This window comes from Nelumbo nucifera, chromosome 1 (genome assembly GCF_055504915.1).
Source record: "Nelumbo nucifera cultivar China Antique chromosome 1, China Antique-T2T, whole genome shotgun sequence".
NCBI lineage: Eukaryota > Viridiplantae > Streptophyta > Magnoliopsida > Proteales > Nelumbonaceae > Nelumbo > Nelumbo nucifera.
Genome location: NC_142649.1, coordinates 166,301,611 through 166,320,810, shown reverse-complemented (window position 1 = coordinate 166,320,810; position 19,200 = coordinate 166,301,611). Strand labels below are relative to the sequence as shown.

At 38.8% G+C, this 19,200-nt stretch overlaps 1 non-coding gene across 1 annotated transcript; it reads right to left on the bottom strand.

The window, feature by feature from the left end:
• Nucleotides 1–4,160: 4,160 nt before the first annotated feature.
• On the bottom strand, nucleotides 4,161–4,267 carry LOC148804114 (small nucleolar RNA R71). Its single transcript, XR_016081712.1, has one exon. It is a non-coding gene; the product is annotated as a small nucleolar RNA R71 (small nucleolar RNA).
• Nucleotides 4,268–19,200: the final 14,933 nt, after the last annotated feature.

Below are 19,200 nucleotides of genomic sequence, written 5' to 3'. Positions count from 1 at the left end.
CCTAATCTTGGTTTCAGATTTGGTCCGGTTTGATTACAAGAATGAACCTTGAAAATGCAGTTATCTAAATAGGGAATAGGATTTTTGGATGGAAGTAAAGAAATTTTTGAAATTTCATCCAACCTTCCTATAGGGTTCGGCCATCCATATGATGGATCTCCCATCCCTTTAGATTCAAGATTAGGTACAGGTGGTTCATTCTTTAATTCTAGTAGAGGTTCAATAGTAGGCCAAGATTGAAATGGGTGAGGAAACTTTATTAAGGCATTAGCTTATTCCGTTGGATCATCTACTATTTCCAGATTGTTTTCTCTGGGGTTTCCCTTTACATCTATCAAACAACAATTCCTATTTTGTTCTGGGTATGTAGAAGGATTCTGGGACTCACACAAGTCTTCAAACTTTCCTTCCCTTTGAAGAGTTAAGATTTGTTCAACATTTTCTAAGTATGGGACATTAGAGGTTGTATGATCTTGGTATTGGGGAAGACCTAGGGATTCGTTTATGGGGTCGAAAACTGGTTGACTAAGCATTGAATCATTCTCCCACTGCAGGTTAGCTTCCATGAGCTGAATTACTTGGCTCTCTTATCTTAGGATTGACTGTTGCTGAGCTAAGATCAGTTGTTGGAGTCACAGAAACATATCATCATGTAAATCGGTCTGATAAGGCTGAGGGGAGGTTTGACATGGCTGAGCCGGTTGAGTCCTCGGGTAGTCAATATACTCACAGTGAATCTGGTCTTCAGGCCATTGAGAGTGCTCATCTAGTAGTGTGGTTTCTTGGGCTTGGGCCTAATAAGCGAAATTGGGATGTTTTTTCACCCAGGGTTATATGGACTAAAGGATGGGTTAGCATTGGGTTGGAAAAATTCATTAAATGCATATACTTGCTCTAAAATGACTGGTTGACATGGGCCCACCGTAGGGCACTAGCTAACATGATGGGCCAGGCTTGCATAGACGGAACATGTTGGGCAGGATGACAAGGTTGGGAATGGGCTAAATTGTTGACGAAATGCAAGGACTTGGTCAAGTCTTTGGGCCATCCCATTAATCTTATCCAGTTGTTGAGACACATGGTTCCAATTTATTTGTGGCTTAGGTTGAAAGTAGTTTCTCATTCCCTAAACTCCGGTCATTGAATTCATTTTATTTTATTTTGTTTTAACATTTTTTTTTCAAATGCAAGCAATTCAATCACACAACCTATGGGTTGAACTAAGTTTTCTTAAACTAGTGGTTCAATCAATTGAAGGTATGGGAGATTGATGAGAATGAAAAATATCATATTTTTCTCCCTTAATATTTAGTATTTTATACTTATTTAGTGCCTAAATGGACTCATTATTCTTATATTTTGATTTAAGGCACAAATAGAGGTGTTAAGTGAAAAACAAAGCTAATCGGGCAATTTTGGATAGTTTGGTCACCGCATCGTAATTTGGTCATAACTCTCTTAACCGAAATCTGATTAAGATGATTCAAGATTTATTAGAATGATAAGGAAAAACTCTACAACTTTCATGTTTTGAGTTTTGATAGATACCGACTAAATCAAGGTCGAAATCAGGTCCGAAGTAGCTGCAACTGCATTGCTAACGTGCTGAGAACGTTCCTTATCCTTCAAGTTTTCATATGCGAAAATTACCCTCTCCCACTTACATTAGAACTTTGTTTTATCTTATTTTTAATATCTTTCTTGATAAGTCAGACTTGGAGACTGTTATCTAGAGAGAAATTTTAGGAGATTTTGTAGGCTTTTCTTGGGGAATGGGAAGTAGAGAGAAAAGAAAGAAAAGAAGAGGAAAAACAAGATAGAGACAATCAGACCTAGGCTGCCGCCCCTCTCTTCTTCCTCTCCAATTCTTTCTCGAGTTTTCACCATGACCATGCGTGGCTAAATTCTAATACTTGGTTGAAGGAAATAGAAGCCTCAGAATCAACAAATCTGTGAGATCTAATTTGATTTTTATTGTTTGATTTATGCTTTGAATGTCGAATGTTCTTTATGCTCATGTTTATAGTTGTTTCTGATGTTGCGCAATCTGGCTGATCCTAGCTAGAGATGACTCGGCTTCTAGTAGATGATGGACTAGATGGATCTGCAGAGAGAGAACCAGAGAACCAGGGGGTGCTTACCTGGTGAGGTCGCTCCGATGCTTATGTTAGTAACTTGCGAGCTGGAGGAAATTTAGAAAGATAGAGAGCTAGTGAGCAGTGATTACACGTACCTTTGCCCCCAAAGGGTTGGGGTCTTTATACTAGAGTCCTCGCGGGTTTTTCGGAGTGGTTCCGGGATTCTTTCCGTGATGAGGCCCCTTACCGAATTAATAGGAGATAACGTCGCCAGCCGATAAGGCATATCACTGCCGTCCGAATCGGTCGGAGGAGATGAGGCCAACTGTTACGAGGCGTGATCCCATAAAACATGGAATCCGGTGATGAGATCTTTGGGGTAATCATGTGGGGGTCGGTCAATATTATCCGAACTAATGCCACCTGGGTCCGATCTGCTATGGACGCCGAGGTGCCTGGTAAGCGAAGTGATCTTAATGCAATCGTGCTCGAAGTGAACTTGTCCCGAGGTGGATTCACTTCCGAGATGGGCCTGCCCCAAGGTTGTTCGATTATACGAGCTTGGTCCATCGCAGACTTGGGGACATTGTGATGAGCTATCATTTTGTTAGCTAGGTCGTGTCCACGTGTCCCTCTATTATTAGGTCGGGCCAAATCACCCTACATCAGTTTCGTTTGATTTCTAGGAGGCCTAGTAGTTTATTATTCGTTGCAATCTATTGCTAGGTTAGATATCAGATCCGTAATTGTTTGATCCCTCTAATCTGTGAAGAAACTAGGGTTTAATGATTTGTTGCGTCAGAAATTGTTAGATCTTAGGAAGAACACTCGACTGAATTAAATGCAACCGCTTGTGCTTGTGTTGTTTAGCTTCATCGATCTCTAATGCTTAAGGTTATTGTTGGATTAAATCTTTAACGCGTGTTTAGGGATTGTTTAGTAGTAAGGGTTAAGAGGATTGCTTGTTTTCTAATTAACTGTGATTAGAGAGATACAGGGAAATAATTCCTATGATGAATATTCAAAGTCTGAATTGATATATCTTTGAATCGATGAGCAATAGTGAAATTCTGATGGTGGATGTTGACTTAGACCAAGACTCGTTCTTTTGATTAGTTTCAATACCTCGATTTGCGTTGCTTCTCATTTGGTTTTCTTTCTTTTTAATTTTGGTTTTCATTACATACAAACCCCCCCTCCATCCTTGTTCACGCAACACACAAACTAGGGTAGATACTCTCTATGGAAATGATCCTTACTCGCACTCCTGCATTTATTTTTAGGAGTATACGTTTTATTTTTGGGTGCCTACAACAGCACGCCAAATTTTGGCGCCGTTGCCAGGGAGTTTTTCTAGTCGGTTTTTGTGCTTATTGTGATCATTGTTTCGTTCTTGAAACTTTTGAAAAAAAAAATATATATAGAGAGAGATCACTTTGATTGTTTGTGTTTTAGCATAGAATATTTTCTGTCTTATTTATTTATTTTCATCACTCTAGATTTTTTTTATGATATGTCGTTCATGGTTTATTAGGGTTGCCTTGATTTATGCCTGTAACTTGATTTTCTAGGCAAGGTGATTTGCAGTACGATCCAGAAATAGAGGGAACTTTGCACAGGTTAAGGAGGGAAGCTCGGAGTCATTCTGAAGAGAACAATCCAACTTTTGATTCCCTATCTGTTAGCGGTTCTGATTTGAGAGAGGAGGAAATCATGGCTGGAAATCGAACTCTAAAAGTGCTTGCTGCCCCTGATTTGAATCAACAACCCTTATGCATAACATTTCCTGCTTTAGATGCTGATGCTACTTTTGAATTAAAATCTGGACTGATACATCTCTTGCCCACTTTTCATGGTCTTGCAGGTGAGGATCCTCACAAGCATTTGAAGGAGCTTCATGTGGTATGCACGAGTATGAAACCCACGGGGGTGACTGAAGAACAAATTAAATTAAGAGCCTTTCCATTTTTTTTGAAGGATTCGGCTAAGGATTGGCTCTATTATCTACCCTCCGAGAGTATTACCACATGGAACGTGATGAAGAGGTTATTTTTGGAGTACTTCCCAGCTTCAAGGGCAGCCAATATTAGAAAAGAAATTTGTGGTGTAAGGCAGTACAACGGGGAGTCCCTACATGAATACTAGGAATGTTTTAAAAAATTATGTGCAAGCTGCCCCCATCATCAAATCAGTGAGCAGCTACTTATCTAGTATTTCTATGAGGGTCTTCAACCCATTGATAGGAGCATGATTGATGCTGCTAGTGGAGGAGCTTTAGTGGACAAAACTCCCGAGGCCGTGAGAAACTTGATTGCAAATATGACGACCGATTCTTAACAATTCGGCTCTAGGCTTAACCCTCCATCAAAGCATGTTAATGAGGTAAATATCTCTTCCCTTGAATAACAAATTGCGAGTCTAACTTTTCTTGTTTGTCAAATGGCTGTAGGTAATATGCAAACAGTAAAGGCTTGTGGGATTTGTTCGGTAGTAGGGCATCCAACCAATATGTGCCCAACTCTTCAAGAGGTTCCCATTGAGTAGGTGAATGTGGTAGGTGGTTTTCTGGGGCAACCGCAAAGGAAGTATGATCCCTATTCGAGCACATATAATCCAGGATGGAGGGATCACCCCAATCTCAGCTATGGGAATCCACAAAACCACCCAAGTTTCTTGCAATATCAGCCATACCCCCCTAGACAACAGTCGGGCCAAACTTCTAATTCTGGTATGTCTTTAGAAGATATTGTTAAATCTCTTGCCATTAATACTTTGTTATTTCAATAGGAGATGAAACAATTTCAACAAGAGATGAGGGCCAGTATCCAACGTTTGGACAATTAGATGGGCCAGATGGCAACCACAAATAGTCGGTTAGAGGTGCAAGGTTCGGGGAAATTACCCTCTCAAATAGTTGTGAATCCTAGAGAAAATGTAAGTGCAATCGTTTTGAGAAGTGGTAAAGAGGTTGAGATTCCGGCAAAGGCAGCCCCTACATTGTCGAAGCAAGAAAAGGAGAAAAACATCGTTGCAAACGGGAACATTCCCAAGACGATGACATACCCAAGCATAAGTTTCCACCTCTTTCTAATTATAAACCAGTACCTCTTTTTCCTCAGGCTTTAGCAGAATCTAGAAAAGATGAGCAATTTAAGGATTTTTATGAGACTTTTCGTGGATGCGAGACAAACATTCCCCTTTTTTATGCTATTAAACGAGTACCTCGTTATGCTAAATTCCTAAAAGAATTATGTACACATAAGAGGAAACAAAAATTGAAAGGATGTGAGAAGGTGAGAGTATGAGAGAATGTTTCCGCAGTCATTCAAAGAAAACTCCCTGCAAAGTGCAAAGATCCAGGTATGTTTACTATCCCTTGCATGATAGGTAACATTAGAATTGAGAAGGCCATGTTAGACTTAGGAGCTTCTATCAATGTCATGCCATATTCTATATATGCTTCTTTGAAACTTGGACCTTTGAACAAAACTGGTGTTGTGATTCAATTGGCTGATAGATCTAATGCCTATCCTAAGGGTGAAGTCGAGGATGTTCTTGTGAAAGTAAATGATTTGGTTTTCCCTACTGATTTCTACGTGCTTGATATGGATAATGGTGATCAAACCACTCCTATTTTGTTAGGAAGACCATTATTAAAAACATCCAAGACTAAGATAGATGTTCATAGTCGCATACTTACCATGGAAGTTGATGGTAAAATTGTGAAGTTTAATATTTATGATGCTATGAAATATCCTAGTGATGATAATCCTGTTTATTCTATAGATGTTATTGATTCTTTGGCACAAGAAATCTTTGAACTTGATGGGAATGATGGATTGGAAATTTCCATTAGTAAGCATCTTGAGAAAGAGGGGTCAACGTTGAGTGCTGATTTGCAGGAAACTTTTGCAGCATTGAATGATTCTTCGGAGTTACAACAGTCAGGTATCGTTCCTTATATTACGTTACTAATTTCAAATGGGAGACCTCTACCCTCTGTTTTGCAGGCCCCTATTCCAGATTTGAACCCACCCATGATGGATGAAAGGGGAGAACACAAGAAGTTGCTACTACAAGAGCTAGAGGAAATTCACAATGATGCTTATGAGAGTACAAGGATTTACAAGGAAAAGACGAAGGCTTTTCATGACAAAATGATCTTTAGGAAGGAGTTTAAAGTTGGTCAAAAAGTCATTCTTTACCATTCACGGCTTCATCTATTTCCGGGTAAGTTGCATTCTCGTTGGATTGGACCCTTTGTTGTTACTAATGTTTTTCCTCATGTTGCAGTTGAAATTCAAAGTCTAGCAACTTCCAAAGCGTTCAAGGTGAATGGCCATAGACTCAAACATTTATATGAAGGCTTCCAAGTAGAGAATGTGGAACAATTGGACCTTGAGAATCTGGTTTATGCTGATTAAAAAAAGGGAAGTTTGTTTTTTCTTTTTCTTCTTATTTTCGCATTTATGTTTTAGTTTTTTTTGCCTTTTCTTTGCATTTCACCTTACATTGGGGACAATGTAAGTTTTAAGTGTAGGGGAGGGAATTTAGGTTGGGTTTTAAAATTTGATTTAGGTTGTGTTTTAATTTTGCGTTTTTGAAAAAAAATAAAATATAGTTTTGCTCTTTGTTTTTGTGTTTTTTTTTTGTGGTTTTCAACGATTTTTTTTAGGTTGTGTATGTCATAAGCAAGATTCAATTAAGTTTGAAAAGTTCGTAGCATGACTAGATAAATAATCTTCCAACTTAGAATTAATTAGTCTAGTTATTTTCGTTGAGAATGGTAGTGACTAAATCTAGTAGACAAAAGTTGGTGAGATTTTGAGCCTTTGGAGTGACACATCCACATCAGTCCCACTATTTTCTTTCATGTGAGATATTCTTCCATGGATTTGTTTCTCTATAACTTTCCTTGGTTCTCTTCAAAATCACATTGACACAAGCATGCATGAACATGATTAAGGCCTTTTTGTTATAAGCTACATAATCCAAATAGCCTACCCTTTGATAAATTATCCCCTTTGTTGAACCCCTTTGAGCTTTATTGACCTTTATCGTTCATTGTGAACCCATGTTACAAACTTTAAACCCGAGAAAAAAATAATACCCATACGCAAGCCGTAAAACTAGTGGAGCATTATTCATCATTATAATATGTATGGATGTGCAAGTTTCAAGTGTGGGGGTGTTTGGATTCGTGGTATGGTTATGAATGGTGAAATGGAACATGTTTTCATTCTCAGTTCGTGAGTTCCAGTGATCGATATGTTCATGTTTAAAAAAAAAGAAAAAAAAAGAAAGAAAAAAAAAGTAAAGAAGAAAGGAAGTGATGGAGGAAATTGCTTTTGATGTTACAAACTATCCATGCCCCTCCTTAAATTCCAAGAAAAAGGGGCTGCTTATACATACAAAGGTGGAAGCTGTTGTTAAGGATTGTTCCCTGCTGCAAACAAAAAGTGTTCATTTGAATGATCTCTTTTCCAATGCAGGAGTTTTACATGCTTTAAATGCATTAAAGAAAAATTGAAGAAGTTGCTGAATGGAGTTATTGGTTTGACATGTCTTGTACATTCGAGCTTTAGATGATTCAATTTTGCTTCACTAGTTTCGATGGCTTTTGAGCTACATTCCCAAATATTTCCCACCTTGATCCTAAGCCCCATTACAACCTTTGAAAAGTCCTTTTGATTCATGTTATGCATGTGATCCCAGTGGTGGAGAAATTTTAGGAGATTTTGAGCTACAGACTTGGAGACTGTTATCTAGAGAGAAATGTTAGGAGATTTTGTAGACTTCTTTTGGGGAATGGAAAGTAGAGAGAAAAGAAAGAAAAGAAGAGGAAAAACAAGAAAGAGACAATCAGACCTAGGCTGCCGCCCCTCTCTTCTTCCTCTCCAATTCTTTCTTGAGTTTTCACCATGACCATGCATGGCTAAATTCTAATACTTGATCGAAAGAAACAGAAGCCTCAGAATCAATAAAACTATGAGATCTAATTTGATTTTTATTGTTTGATTTATGCTTTGAATATCGAATGTTCTTTATGTTCATGTTTATGATTGTTTTGTCTAATTGCTAGGAGGCCTACTAGTTTATTAATCGTTGCAATCTATTGCTAGGTTAGATATCAGATCTATAATTGTTTGATCCCTCTAATCTGTGAAGCAACTAGGGTTTAATGATTTGCTACGTCAAATATTGTTAGATCTTAGGAAGAACACTCGACTGAATTAAATGCAACCGCTTGTGCTTGTGTTGTTTAGCTTCATCGATCTCTAATGCTTAAGGATACACTTTGAATTCTTCTAGCTTTTTCTCTTACCCAATTCCTACACTTTGAATTCTTCCGGCTTTAGCTATTACACAGGTTCAGAAGGATGAATGTTACACTAGGACCGATGTTGTTTCTCTTACTTATCCTTTCTCTGTTCCTTTCATCCTCTGCTTTGCCATCATGGACAAGTTACACTTTCTAAGAGTCTTCCGTTCTTGCAATGATCTTCCCATTTTGAGTTCCTTTATTCACTGGAACTACAACCCATCTTCATCATTGGTCATTGGTAGCATCGATTAAAGTTGGGAGTGAGAAAGAATGAAATATGAGAAGGGTTCAGTTTAGGAATTTTGGGTTTAAAAGCTATATATATTATATATATATATATAAAAGTTGGGTCGGGCCGGGCTCGGGCCAGGCTTTTGTGACAAATCCCGAGCCCGGCCCATAAAATAGTCGGGCTCAGGATTTTAGGCCCGAGGTCAAGCCCGCGAGCTAATAACTATGTACAAAACCGTCCAGGGGTCGGGCCGGGCCATGAACAGGTCTAGTCTCAGCCTTGGCAGGATAAATCTCCCCAGATCTATCCAATGACTGTGAAGATTCTAAACTAACACGAGTCTTATATGTGTCCAATTTAAGGGTATTACATAAAAACACACTATAATAACATGAATCAAATATGTACTTTATTCATTTACAATAAATGTCATAATGTACATCATGCTGATTGGAGCTAAGGGCATACACTGTCTAACAGCTCCCACTTGCACTTAGGTCCAATCAGGTATAAGCTAGAGTTCCATACTTTCCACATGTTTCTCAAACACTTTCTGTGTTAGTGGCTTAGTCAATGGGTCCATTCAGGAATCCGGTTTTGAATCCATTTACTAAATCTCGTAGTCATGGTATGCTGCTACAGCTAGCAGGATCCTAATGGATTTAAGCATAGCTACAGGCGAAAATGTTTTCTCATAATCGATTCCTTTTTTCTGAGTGTACCCTTTCTCCACAAGACGAGTCTTGTAGGTCTCAACCTTACCATCGGGGCCCTTCTTCCTCTTATAGATCTATTTGCAACCAATTGCTTTTACCCCAGGGGGCGGATCTACTAGAGTCTAGACTCCATTGGTCTTCATTGAGTCCATCTCAGCTCTCATGGCATCTACTCACTTTAGGAAATCTATGTCCAACATAGCTTCCGTATAAGTCATGGGATCCTCCTCACTAGTTGTGGCTTCCACCAAGTAACTTTCTTGGTCATAGCCATAACGAACTAGAGGCTTGGATGCCCGGGTAGATCTCCTAGGTTGGTTATTAACTAGAGCTTGTGGGACATCTCCCACTACCCCTGAGCTCTCTTCATTAATAACAATTTCCTGACGATGATTGTTCACGATGTAAACTTCGTCCAAGAAATGGGCATTTCGACTATAGAACACCTTCTGTTCTCCTGGGTCATAGAATAAATACTCTACAAAGCCTTTTGGGTAATCTACGAATAAGCAACGACTGGTTTTATATTCCAATTTGTCAACACTTGTTATTTTAACATGTGTCGGACAACCCCAAATCTTCAAGTGTCTCACACTTGGTTTCTTACTGGTCCAAAACTCATAGGGAGTCTTCGGAACGGATTTGGTTGGAACCCACTTTAGAATGTATATCGTAGTATCTAATGCATAACCCCAAAAGTATTTACATTATTAATGGATAAATGTTATAATTTTTGTAAATATTACTTTAATATTAGTAAATATATAAATTTGATTGTAGTCATAATTAATTAAATTATAGATTGACTTTTTTAGTCATAATTAAATTAATTTAAGCCTAAGCTCAAGGTTTAAGGTTTTGAGTTATCCAACCCCCCAAGTTGCATCCCTAAGAGCAATGTGACATTTATAATTAGACTGGACCAAATTGAGTACAACCCATGCATGCATTATTTATGGGGTTTTAACTATTTTTAGATAATAATTATTAATATTCAAGTCAAATGAGCTATATGGGATGGGCTACCCCTATTGTGTAGTCCAATGAATTAAAAGAAATAAAAGATCTTGCACTTGATTTTGATAGTGTATTGACAACTTTTAAGGTTGCCTAGTCCAAGCCGACCGGTCCACACTACAAGTGTTGTGTGTGTGTAACTTAGGGGTTAGCTTGGGCTTTTCCCACTAGGATTGTCAATGAATTTCAAAAGCCTGATACCCAATTCAACTCTTAATCTAATTATACTAGATTTGGATGTTAGAAGTTGCATCCAATTAATAATTGAATTATATGTGGATTTAATTTAACCCCAATTGATCCAACTAAAATTCGAGTCCAACTATGTGCATTATGTGTGGGCTTGGTGCAAATTTTAGCTAGGGCATTATGAGGAAAGAAGACAATGTTGTTTTAGTAATTTTTTAACGAAAATAATTAATTATCATTAATTACTTAATAAAATAATTATTTTTTATATTATTTGTTAATATTTTATTTTATTACTGATTAAATATATTAAATTTTTAAATATTAGTGAATATTTAAAATTAGGTTGTAGTAACTCAGCCTTAAAATTTGTAGGTTTGATGTTGGCCCGATCCCAACCTAAACACAAAACTTGGGCCAAAACTCAGATTTTCTTAGCCAAGCATGTCATGGCCTAGCCGGGTGGAAATGGTCACTCGTAAGGCCCTCATAGTGGGAGTTGCCAATTCCTTATTAATTTTTTTTGTCAATTTTATTATCATTTATTAATTTTTATATATTTTAAATTCAAATCAACGAAAGCTAAGTTTTATTATTTATTATTTTGATTTTTTTTAATGTATCTTGGATGGACCTTTTCCAATTAATTTAAAATTTTTTGTTGATATGTGATGGAGGGCGATTTGACCCGACCCCTTGAGAAGGTGACATGTGAACATGACTCAACACAAGTGACAGCTCAGTACAACGGCCTGGCTGCGACTAAGTAATGAGCTCGCAGGACAGCTCGCTACGTTACAGTTCGCCACAGGATGAGCTCGCTACAGCACGAGCTCGAGGACCCCCGATGTACTGAAAGGGAATACTCCAAGACAAGTCTATCCCAGCTCGCGAGCTAGGATAACCAGCTCACTCCGATACTTAGGCAGGAAAACTACCCCAAAGGCAACCTCAAGAGGAATCACCTTGAAGTACCCCTAAGAGCTCGTAACAGGATAGCTCGCCATTAAGCGACGCGACATTTTCAGGAAGCTTCTATCTGACAAGACCGTACCTGTCAAGCTGCACCACGTCTCCTGACTGACGACACAGTCCCTGCCAACCCGACAGACTGCTCCCACGTCTCCCTCGACAGATGGTGGCGTGTCTGTCCTTCCGGGACATGTCAATCATCCGATTGGGGAGTACTCTGCAACGGTTACCTGCGCAGCCCTGGAAAATAACGGCTACGACAGAGGTTCAGTGGCAGTTACGCTCGATTTGACAAGAACACCCATATTTAAGAGCCTTATGGTCGAAGGGGAAAAGGTATCTTGAACATACCTTGATCTAATCTTGAGTAAACCTTGAACTCTCATTGATCTAGCGCTATCTGCACTCTTAGTCTTCTTTGCACTCTTTACTGCTCTCAGAAGCGTTCTAACTTAAGCATCGGAGTATTCCCACCGGGCAAGTCCCACGGGAATCCTTCACCGTCTTCTTCTCAGGTACGGTCCGTCGCCAGCTAGGAGCCAGTCAACCGCCAACTAGGAGTGCCCGGATCGCGCAACATCAATATGATTTCAACATTAAACAACACATGAATTATATATCCTAGGCATTTTTCTAATAAATCTAATGAAGAACAAACCCACTACAGGCTACAGCTCCACACCATTCAGACACATGGCCTTCTCATTTTTCTAAAAAGCTAGATATGTGGCATTTTTTAAGAAGTTGCTGCTAAAGCCCACAACCCACTACCACCATTTTCAACCATTCCTAAAATAATGCAGAAAATGCAAAAGTGGTTATCCACAACCACTTCTGTCTACATATCATAACAAAAGAAAACTATCAATCTCAGTTAATCATTAACCCTCTACTTATCATAACAAAAGAAAACTATTCATATTCTAATAATTATTGAAAAACTATTTTTTGAAATAAATATTTCTTAAATTTTAATAATTATTTAAAATATTAATAAATATAGATTTAACAGTATTGATTTCATAGTGTAAATTTAACATTACCAATTCCCCATACTTAGTACGGGGTCATTCACTAGTAAGCTAAAAAATGAAACTTTAAAAATAAAAATACAACTTAATATTATTCCTTTTTCGTTCTTTTGGGCATTTACAAAAAAAAAAAAAAACCCTTGATTGAGCAAAACATCTATTATCACTTATTTTTCTTTCCATAGCTTTCTAGGCCAAGATATTCACATCATTCAAATAAATAAAAAAAGAAAGCAGAATGCAATAGAGAGGAAGTGCAAAATTGAGTTCGACCGGCCAAACCAACTACACTGGTCAAGCACCCTCTTTCATCAGACAACTGCAATGAAATAATAAAATAAGATAAACCTCCAGTTGTTGGAAAATGAACCGTTGCAGCTATCTCTTCAATTGCTAAGAAATAATAGAAATGGTCTCTCATCTATTACAAAAGTACGACACATTTATCTTCTCAAAAGGCCTTTTCTTCTTGGAAAGCTTCTCAAGCATCACCACTAGGGGTGGCAATTGGGCGGGTTGGGTTGGGTTTGGCTTGGGTTGAGTTTTAACCTAATTCATCTAATATGCTAATCCATTAATGGCCCAGTTATATAAAATTAAATGGGCTGGGTTCAACCCAAACCCGCTTTAACCCAATCCAACCCGCCCAAACCCATTAACCTCATATTTATGGACTTAAAAAACACTCTCTCTCTTGTAACAAATAAGTTGGTTGTAGCTTGGTGGTTAGTGTAGTTATTATTTACATAAGTTGTGAAGGTTCAAATCACATTACATGCATGTTATTTTTACACAAACGGTGAAGCCATTTGACTATATTCGGATTCCGGGTTTGATTGAACCACTTAGGTTCAAACCGGTCAGACCAACTTAAACCACTTAGGTTCAAGGGTGGTTGAACCATTTAGATCTAGATCAATCCGATCGGACCGGATCGGACCGATTTTAGTCAATGGTGGATTGACTTGGACCGCACCATATCAGGTTTGTACACGGGTTTGGGACCGGACTGGCTGACCCGAACCGGGTCAATGTAGCTAAATCGGGTAAGTCCATGTTCGGGTCAGTTCATGTTTGGTTGGATGGACGGTCCAGATCAGGCAAAGAACGTGGAGGCCGAATCATCCCACCAAAAACGTTTCGGATTCGGGTCGACCCATATAGACTTGTACCGGGTCGGGTCGAAGTGTGTGAATATTGGTTGGACCGGATGACCCAAATTGGACAGAGCAAGCGGCACTGATCCATCCCGCTTGGGGTCTATTTCAGATTCAGGTCGACCCGTATCAGTATATGTTGGATCGGGTCAGACCGTGTTGAACTAGTCCGGACTCGGGTCAAATTGATTTAGATTTATGTTAGGTGAAGTGTAATGATTCAAGACAAAACTAAATTTAGTCAATTATTAATGGAAAATTAATGCATTAATTATAAATTATTTAATTCCAATGAAGAATATTAAAAAGAAGGCTAAGGAATTAACACTTATATCTATAATGGTTAACCCAATGGTTATCCACAACCCAACCCAATTAAATGGGTGGGTTGGGTGATGGGTTGATCACACAACCCGCCAACTAAATGGGCGGATTGGGTGGGTTAGATACTAGGTAGGTTGGGTGGGTTCAGTGGGTTGGGTTAAAAATTGCCACCCTTAATCACCACCACTCCAACTGTTTTCTTCTTCCCTTTCTATTCTATAGAACACAACATAAAAGCCAGTTATGTATGTGAAAACAAGTTTCTTGAAACCCGACTATGTATGTGAAACACCTCTAACAACAGCTGTTTGAATCGGTACATGGTCATAGGCTGTTTTCAACCAATAAAACATCTTTATATGGTTCACCACACCTCCTCTCTTAATCCATGGCGCCTTCTCCAAATGGTAGAGGCTTATCACTTTGGCTTCTCAACTGAAACTTAACGTCAATAATTCTTCTCTGCAAGGGTTGAGAATTGAAGAATCAATATAAATATATTAAGCTAAAATGTGTACGTAAGAAGGCTTGAGGATGAGGGAAATGGAATCTAACAGTATTTTTTGCCTTTTTTTCATAGAACTTACAAGAATGCCACTCTCTACCAACTCTCTCTTTTGCTTTTTTTTCTTTCAAATTACAATCAAAGGTAGTCGAGTTCGAGCCGAGCTCGAACTTCTGAGCTAAAGCTTAAGTCTCTTATTCAAATCGAGTTTGAGCTACATGACACCTCGACCACTGAAGGAGACCTCTGCTCAGCACCTCGGTCACTGTAGGAGATCTCAACTCAACACCTCGACAACTAAGAGAGACCTCAGCTCGGCACCTTGTCAACTAAGGGAGACCTTAGCTCGACACCTTGCCTGCTAGGGAAACCTCAGCTCAACACTTCAGCAGCTAAGGGAGACCTCAATTTGGCACCTCGGCTACTTAAGAGACCTGCAATCAAAGGTAGCTGAGCTCGAACTTCCGAGCTTTTGACTCGAGCCAAGTTCAAGCTCGAGCTTAAGTCTTTAATTCAAATCGAGCTTGAGCCTGATACTTAAGAGACCTTCCCTTTTTTTCATAGAAGTTACAATAATGCCACTCTCTCATACCAACTCTCTCTCTCTCTTATAAATTACAAGAATGCCATCTCTCTCTCCTTATAAATTACAAGAATGCCACTCTCTCTCCGACTAAGGGAGACCTCAGCTCGGCATCTCGACTGATAGGGGACCTGCAACCAAAGGTAGTCGAGTTCGAGCTGAGTTGAGCTCGAACTTCTAAGCCCAAGCTTAAGTCTCTAATTTGAATCCAGCTTGATCTATGCGACACCTCAACCACTAAGGGAGACCTCGGATTGGCACCTCAGTCACTGAGGGAGATCTCGACAACTGAGGGAGGCCTCAGCTTGGCACCTTGTCAACTAAGGGAGACCTTAGCTCGACACCTCGCTTGCTAGGGAAACCTCAGCTCAACACTTCAGCAACTAAGGGAGGCCTCGACAATTGAGGGAAACCTCGACTCGGAAACTCGGTTGCTTGAGAGACCTGCAACCAAAGGTAGCCGAGCTTGAACTTTTGAGCTTTTGACTTGAGCTCGAGCTCAAGTCTCTAATTCGAATCGAGCTCGAGCCTGATAGTTTATGAGCAAGCCCCTGCAATGCAGGGCCCCCTTTGCTAGTGAAAATAGTAAGAATAAAAACAATGGAAAAGTACCCAATTGAAAGTGGCTCAGGACTTCCATCCACTCGGGGCTCCCAACATTGGCCCCACTTCACAGGATAGTGGCATCTGTCCCTTAACATCATCCTGCTCTTCCATGTGCGAGCATAAGCCCATTTTGCATGTTTCACCACTAATCAAACTTGCAACTACTCCAAAGAGACTTGTTCTTGTTCTTCTTCTCTCTGTTAGATCTAAAAATGCTAACTTGAACTCCAACCTATCTTCTTCTTCCTTCACCTGTTCCTCTCCTATCTAATAGAAGTGTTCAAAGATCATTGTTCTCTAGCTTTTCTCCAGTGTGAGATGGTGCCCTTTCCTCAGACCACAATGTCATGTTCCTCTCCCTTTCTCCCTTTCTAGAAGCGCACTGCTGGTGAAATGTGAAAATGAGGCATTCACCCTCGAGGGGAATATCTTTTTAGTACACAATATATATCTCCATTGAGTGAAATGAGCTAGGGAGAGAGCAAGCCTGTCAATGATACCTAAAAATCTGAGGCCTAATCCGACATCCAATCCGATTTTGATTATGTTATAATATTTATTGATTTTAATACATAAGATTTATATAATTATATTTAAATTTATAAAAGTATATTTTTATATATTATATTATTATGAATATATATATATATATATATAATAAATTCCATATGTATATTTACATTAATGTATTATTCAAAAGTTGAAAAGTAATTAGATTTTAATTTTTTTGTATTTTAAAAAAATTAAAGTGGAATCGAATTAAATCCGAATCTGATGCATGGTCCATTAAGATTTGAATTTAAATCTAAAGTCTTTAAATTGGATTGAATTTGGATGCAAGCTTTCCATAGTCGGATTACAATCGGATTTTGTTAAATCCAATCTGATTACAACTCCAGGAGAGAGTCAACGACTGGGGCAAGGGAAAAACAGGATGAAGTGGATTAGTTTTTTGGTCTCCCGCTGTTTGAATGTTCAAATGGAGATGAGAAAATATTTTTTAACTGATTAATGGGATGGACTTAATGAGTTAATGTCCTTCCCATTGTACTCACCAATGTTTTTGAATTGTCATTGACTCAGATGGTCAAACTGTTTGGCTAGGAAACCGTCTAGGCAACCAGTTCTGTTTTACTCCAAACCTCGTCCATAGTAAAAAACTATTGAATTGGTCAACGACCCGTTGACCTGGGCAGTCAAATTGTCGACCCGTTCAATGGTTTTTGACCATTTTTTATTTTAATTTTTTTGTCAGAACCAGCCATCCATTCAAACCAGATGGTTGAACCATTAACTCGGAAATCAATGGCAAGAACGATTCCAGTTCTGGATCGATTTTTAAAGCATTGGTAGAAGATCCGGAACCATTGAGACGTGTGTTACAATAGTTTCAAACACTTTAAAAATACAAAAGGTCAGCAAGTGAATACCTATGAACCATCTCTTTGGCGCTTCTTAGATGCTTTAAAAGAAGAAAACAATAATAAAAAGGGAAAATTCTCGATTAGTACCCTGTACTTTGGGCTTAGTGTCACTTTGGTCCCCAATTTTAAAATGCATCAATTCAGCACCCGAACTTTCAAAACATGATAATCCAATACCTGTTGTTAACCGTTAAGTGGTATTTGAAAAAGACACAAATGTCCTTTGAGTGTTATCTAATTTTCTTTATCAATCATCCAAACATTGACAAAAAATTATGAGTCTCAAATCCTTGCCTCTTTTATTCAAGAAAGTTGGGGTCACTAGAATGCCCACTCAAAAGTGACCCCAACTTTCTTGAATGGAAAAGACAGATTTGGTATTGTTAATTTTTTATCAACATTTAGATGATTGATAAAGAAAATTAAATAACACTTGAAGGGCATTTATATCCTTTTCAAATGCCACTTAATAGGTGGTTAACAGTTATTTAACGACAAGTATTGGATTGTCACGTTTTAAAAGTTTGGATACTGAATTGTCACATTTTAAAATTCGGGGACCAAAGTGACATTAGGCCCAAAGTACAGGTTACTAATCGGAAAATTTTCCTAATAAAAACTGAACACATACGGATGGAAATTGGTAGAGACGTATGGGGTAATCATATTAATGGCGAAGAGCATTGGAAAAAAAAAAGATAAATATAAATAGGTTTGCTGAAAGGAGAGATGTGCTGATATCACACGTCTAATTATATATAAAGAGAGAGAGAGAGAGAGTCCTTGTATTGCAAGGCCCGGGGTGAGAGAATGTCACCTGACCTGTTACATAGTAATTGAAGCATTTGTGCAAAATAATAATAATAATAATATACTTGGCTGATTATTATATTTATAAGGTGGCCATCTTAACATCAAAACACCCTTAACATTGGAAACATGTAAAACCAATGGTTAGAATAGATCTTTAATTTTATTATTAAAGTAAAAACAAAAAAAAATGGTTTTCCTATTGGCAAGGGTAAACCTATGATGCCGGGAAGACATGATACCGGAAGCCTTTTTAGATTTCAGTCTATCTCAAAATTTTTTATTAGTTTCCCATATGTATTTATGCCCAGGGGTGCAAGTCGGGCGGGTTGGGCTGGGTTTATGGTCAATCCAGGCTCGGACCTAAATTTTGGGCTTAAGGCCCAAGCCCGAGGTCAAGCCCAATTTTTCCAACCCGAGCCCAGCCCGCCCTGTAATTTGATGCACTCGGGTTGGGCTCAGGCCGGGGCCGAGCTCGGGTTAGTCAATGAACCCATTCTAAAATTATACATATATACATATACATGTATTTATGCAAATATATATACATATATTTATGTATGTATGTAAAATACCTATACAAATATGTATGTATATATGTGTAAAAATGTATGCATCATTTACATATATACACATATATATGTATAAATGTATATAATTGGGTCAGGTTCGGGCTACCTAAGGGCTAGGCTCGAGACCGGCCCAAAAAATAAAAAAAACTGACTTCTTAGGCCCGAGCCCAGCCCAAGGATCAAAAATCCAAGCCCAGCTCATATAAAATTTCGGGTTAGGCTGATTCGGGCTCGAGCTGGGCCCACCCAAGTTGCACCCCTATTTATGCCCAACGCCACCCCCTATAAACAACATTTGCCCATGAATTGCAAATCCTTTCCCCGTTAAACTGACCAGGACCATTCAGTGGCATTAGGAATTTTGAGGCAGATTGAACTCAAATTACTCCTTAACCATATCCAGGCTTTGAATGTTTTACCAAAAAATAAAGACTGAGTAGAGGTGTAGATCAGGTTGTGCCACTCACGGCCCGACATAGCATGGGGCGACGACACGCGACTCGTGCTAGGCCCGACACGACGGTTTGAGTTGTATTGGGCCTAGGGTTCCAGGTCCACAGGCTAGCACGACCTAGCCCGTAGTGGGTCGTGGTTGACCCACCTGATGAACTAGCCGTTGGGGGCCCTAATGGCTTGCTTTAGCTTTTTGGGGGTTTTTT